Genomic DNA, 5,425 nt, shown 5'->3' on the forward strand with positions numbered 1-5,425 from the left:
CTACTCTGATATATGTCTGAAACCTTCTGAAACAATTCCGGTGTCCAAACATAGTCGTCCAATATATCGGTCTTTACATCTCGACCATTTCGAGACTCCTCGTCATGTCCGTGATCATATCCGGGACTCCGAACTACCTTTGGTACATCAAAACACAAAAACTCATAATACCGATCGTCACCAAACTTTAAGCGTGCGGACCCTACAGGTTTGAGAACTATGTAGACATGACGGAGACACGTTTCCAGTCAATAACCAATAGAGGAACTTGGATGCTCATATTGGCTCCCACATATTCTACAAAGATCTTTATCGGTCAAACCACATAACAACATACGTTGTTCCCTTTGTCATCGGTATGTTACTTGCCCGAGATTCGATCGTCGGTTTCTCAATACCTAGTTCAATCTTGTTACCGGCAAGTCTCTTTACTCATTATGTAATGCATCATCCCGCAACTAACTCATTAGTCACATTGCTTGTTGATGTCTACTATGCAACCTTCTTCTTGTAGACGTTGTTGGGCCTCCAAGTGCAGAGGTTTGTAGGATAGTAGCAAATTTCCCTCAAGTGGATGACCTAAGGTTTATCAATCCGTGGGAGGCGTAGGATGGAGATGGTCTCTCTCAAGCAACCCTGCAACCAAATAACAAAGACTCTCTTGTGTCCCCAACACACCCAATACAATAGTAAATTCTATAGGTGCACTAGGGATAGTAGATATAGGTTTTTGTAATCTGAAAATATAAAAACAGCAAGGTAACTAACGATAAAAGTTAGCGTAAACGGTATTGCAATGGTAGGAAACAAGGCCTAAGGTTCATACTTTCACTAGTGCAAGTTCTCTCAACAATAATAACATAACCGGATCATATAACTATCACTCAACATGCAACAAAGAGTCACTTCAAAGTCACTAATAGCGGAGAACAAACGAAGAGATTATGGTAGGGTACGAAACCACCTCAAAATTATCCTTTCTGTTCTATCTATTCAAGAGTCCATAGTAAAATAACACGAGGCTATTCTTTCCGTTCAATCTATCATAGAGTTCATACTAGAATAACACCTTAAGACACAAATCAACCAAAACCCTAATGTCACCTAGATACTCCATTGTCACCTCAAGTATCCGTGGGCATGATTATACGATATGCATCACACAATCTCGGATTCATCTATTCAACCAACACAAAGTACTTCAAAGACTTCCCCAAAGTTTCTACCGGAGAGTCAAGACGAAAACGTGTGCCAACCCCTATGCATAAGTTCATTGAACCTGCAAGTTGATCACCAAAACATACATCAAGTAGATCACATGAATATCCCATTGTCACCACAGATAAGCACGGCAAGACATACATCAAGTGTTCGCAAATCCTTAAAGACTCAATCCGATAAGATAACTTCAAAGGGAAAACTCAATCCATTACAAGAGAGTAGAGGGGGAGAAACATCATAAGATGCAACTATAATAGCAAAGCTCACGATACATCAAGATCATATCAGCTCAAGAACACGAGAGAGAGAGAGAGAGAGAGAGATCAAACACATGCTACTGGTACATACCCTCAACCCCGAGGGTGAACTACTCCCTCCTCGTCATGGAGAGCGTCGGGATGATGAAGATGGCCACCGATGAGGGATCCCCCCTCCGGCAGGGTGCCAGAACGGGCTCCCAAGAGGTTTTTGGTGGCTACAGAGGCTTGCGGCGGCGGAACTCCCGATCTATTGTTGTCCCCAAAGGTTTTAGGGTATATGGAGATATATAGGCGAAAGAAGTCGGTCAGGGGACGCTCAAGGGGCCCACGAGGGTGGGGGCGCGCACACCTATAGGGGGCGCGCCGGGCACCCTTGTGGCCGCCTCGCTCGTAGCTCGACATCCACTCCAAGTCTCCAAGTTGGCATTTGTTCCAAAAAGATCGCTCCCGAAGGTTTCATTCTGTTTGGACTCCGTTTGATATTCCTTTTCTTCGAAACACTGAAATAGGCAAGAAAACAACAATATGGGTTGGGCCTCCGATTAATAGGTTAGTCCCAAAAATCTTTCCCTAATAATAAAGCACGGATTGACTCTGTGGGTTCACCGTCACAATACACTTCTTCCCACTAATTTACGCTTTCAGTTTTTTTTCAACACTTCTATATTTATTTTCTATATCCAAGGTGGTACTAATCTATATGTATATCCTACTGCATTGTTGTTTTCCCCCCGCTGCTCTGGGAGCCCCTCGCCACACCGCCGCCCCGCCGCCTTCGCGCTTGGCCTCGCCACCGGCCGCCGCGCTGCTAGACACCATCGCCGGACCTCCATGCCTCGCACCCCTCTCCCTGGTCTCCCTCTTCTCTGTTTCCTTCCCCTTTGTTTCTCTCTCACACACAAGGACTACCTCTCCCCTTCTTCTACAGGAGCAGCCATGGCCAACGACTAACGCCGCCTCACCCGGATCAGGCCGGAATCGACCTCCTGCAGCCGGACCCGCGTCATCCCGACCTCGCCGGCCTTCCTCCCCGTCTTCATAGCGATCCGTCACCGGGCTCAGAGACAATCCCATTATCTAGCAGCAACCGTTGCCGCCGCCAGCAGCAGCAGCAACAGGCGCGGCCGAGATCAGTGGAGACGGGGGAGCACGCGCTCCCCGACTTCTGCCTCCACCCATCTGCGCGCACGTTCGCCATCGCAGGCGCCGGCGGCTACCGCGCCCCGGAGGTGCTGGACACATGGCGGCCCATGATGAACGTGGACGTCTACTCCCTGGGAGTGCTCCTGCTAGAGCTCCTCACTGGCAAGTCCCCGACACACGCATCCATGCAGGACGGCATCGGTGGCGCGCTCGACCTGTCGTACGTCGTTGGTGCAGTCGGTGGTGCGCGAGGAGTGGACGGCTGAGGTGTTTGATGTGGAGCTCCTGCGGCTGGGCACCATCACCGATGAGGAGATGGTCGCGCTGCTGCAGGCACCCGAAGAGCTATGGGCATAGAGGCAGCAACTCGAAACTCCATGGTTTGCACACAGCAGCACAACGCGACGGTCTGCATGCGGCATGACCAGCTGCACTCAGGATTAAAATTATGTAGCTGTATAGGATACTCCCTTTTGTTCAGGTTTCCATGATTTTTTCAGTTGAATTCAATTGCAGATTCATTCAACTCATCTCCATTGACACACACAGAAAGGCTTTGATTTTTATTTCTTCAGTTTAGTTCAGATTTTCATTATTCCAATTTTGATTTTGGTTCAGTTTTGGTCAGGTTTTCATTGTTTTTCAGTTGAATTCGGTTGCAGATTCATCCAACTCATCTCCATTGCCATGCATAGAAAGGCTTAGATTTGATTTTGGGTCAGTTTAGTTCAGATTTCATTATTTTTCAGCTGGGTTCAGTTTCACATTCATCCAACTGATCTGTGAACACAATGATCAAGTGTCTCTCTGGTTGGTGAGGCAACCTGGGCAGTACTGTTTGAGATCGTTGGTGAGGGACTACTACGGCGAGCTCGGCCAGAGCAAAGATTTCGGCAGGGTGAGATCAAGAACAGGAATTGAATGGTATGGCTCAGTACTATTGGGCTTGGCATTATTTTTCCAGCGAATTGTGTGTTTCTCTAAGATAAATTAAGTGCACCAAATATATGCATCTAAATTATTGTAATCTTTATCGTTATCCGTTACGTCTAAAAATTGATGTTCAAAACTGTTTTCCGAGAGTAGTTTTAGTTGGTACAAGTTTCAGGCACCAAATACGCAAGAATTATACTCCCTCTGTATCATAAATTCATAATAGAAGTCGTTCTAGCAGCTCAACTCATTATGCTATAGAGGGAGTTTTTGCTAAATGAGAGGCATAAGCATGATCAGTTAAGCTGATTCAGTTTTATGCTTAGAAACCAAATCACCTTCCACTCATTATTAGTGGTAATGGTTGTCTCTATGTTTTTGTCTTATCAAATATGTTCCTAGGCCTCTATGTTAACCAATTCCAAAAACATGCCTGAAAAAATCTTGCTTGGACTTTTGAAGTTGTTCCCAGTGGAATGCTGGTCATAGATGTGGCGCGTCGAGCTCCCGCAGCCGCAGCAGAGGAGCCGGAGCTTGCAGCAACATCTACTACACCCTCCCAAAGAGCTGTAGGTAGGCCATGTCGTAGACGATGGCCCGACGACAACCACCAGGTATGCCCTCTGCTCCTTGCCCTTCACGCTGGAATCAACAAGGCCACATAATCTTCAGTGTTTCACTATTTTGGTCTGCTTCATGTTCTCTGATCAGGTTGTAATATGATAATTATTTATATGTAGAAATATTGAGTTTTTTTAGGGAATGTTGATGATTTCTGTCGGAGATTATGTTTCTACTTAATCATCAAACAAGGTGTTCGTTGGACGCAAGTATAACCTATCAAGTAAGGTGTTCATGCAGTAGGTTACATCTTACACATTTTTTTTTGGTGAACTATTATCTACTCGAGGATAAATTATGGCTAACATGCATTTAATTATACTGTTGTTCGAAGGTGTATTCAAATGGCAATACAAGTTATGGCTACAATGCTGGCAACGGCTACTACGGCGTCTTTATGGCTTCTGGAATATTGAATGACAGGTTAGTGAAACAACAGAGAAAGGTTTTCTAAGATAATCCTATATCTCTAGAACTAAAAACCAATTAATAATGTTGAATGGCATTACTAACTCTATATTTTGTTTGTCCTGCACAAATTTAGCACCTTCTGAGGTGTTGCCCAAAGCATGCTGTTGAACATGGAGGGTTAGAGCTAAGAAATACTCGCATGCTGCCAATGTATTAATGGTTAGGCATTTTTGGATTTGCCATGTTTACATGTTTACCAGGGTAACCATAGCGGCTTCATTGCATCATACCTGAAACTGAGATCTTTGGGACGGTGCCAGGTGCTACTAGACCAGTAGATACAATTAATGATTATCTGTCCAAGCGGCTCTCACATCATCCTATGCTAGCTCCTCGACTTGGACAACAACAATTGTTTATCAAGTCTACTCAGCCATCGCCATGTGATTGTTAGTAAATCAAGCATTATTTTCAAGAATATTGTTCCAAGTACGTGAGAATAATGTCATGGGTTCAAGAAAATAGTAATTATCCATGTCAATTTTGAAAATATAAGATGCGTCTTTGGATAATAATTGCTCAAGGTAGCTGAATAAAACTTGCAATCACCATAACTCAGTCTCGATGTGCAACTTTTAGATGGAGTTAATAGTTTGTTACTTATTGGAGTAGCCATTTTCACTTACACAGTAGAAAGTAAGTGGAATGTGAAATCAAATGTTAAATATGCTTTGCGTGCTTCTACTAAAGATGGAAAGTGAGAGATATTGCTACCTTGGTTCCATACACGGCTTATTAGTCGACTTGAACCCCTTCTTTTTCTTGCTAATTTGGAC

The 5,425-nt window shown here is 44.4% G+C and overlaps 1 pseudogene; it reads left to right on the forward strand.

Moving 5' to 3' along the window:
* Positions 1 to 4,732, forward strand: part of LOC119338768 — an 89,166-nt pseudogene extending 84,434 nt beyond the window's left edge.
* The last annotated feature ends 693 nt before the right edge of the window (positions 4,733 to 5,425 follow it).

This window comes from Triticum dicoccoides, chromosome 7B, assembly GCF_002162155.2.
Source record: "Triticum dicoccoides isolate Atlit2015 ecotype Zavitan chromosome 7B, WEW_v2.0, whole genome shotgun sequence".
Lineage (NCBI taxonomy): Eukaryota > Viridiplantae > Streptophyta > Magnoliopsida > Poales > Poaceae > Triticum > Triticum dicoccoides.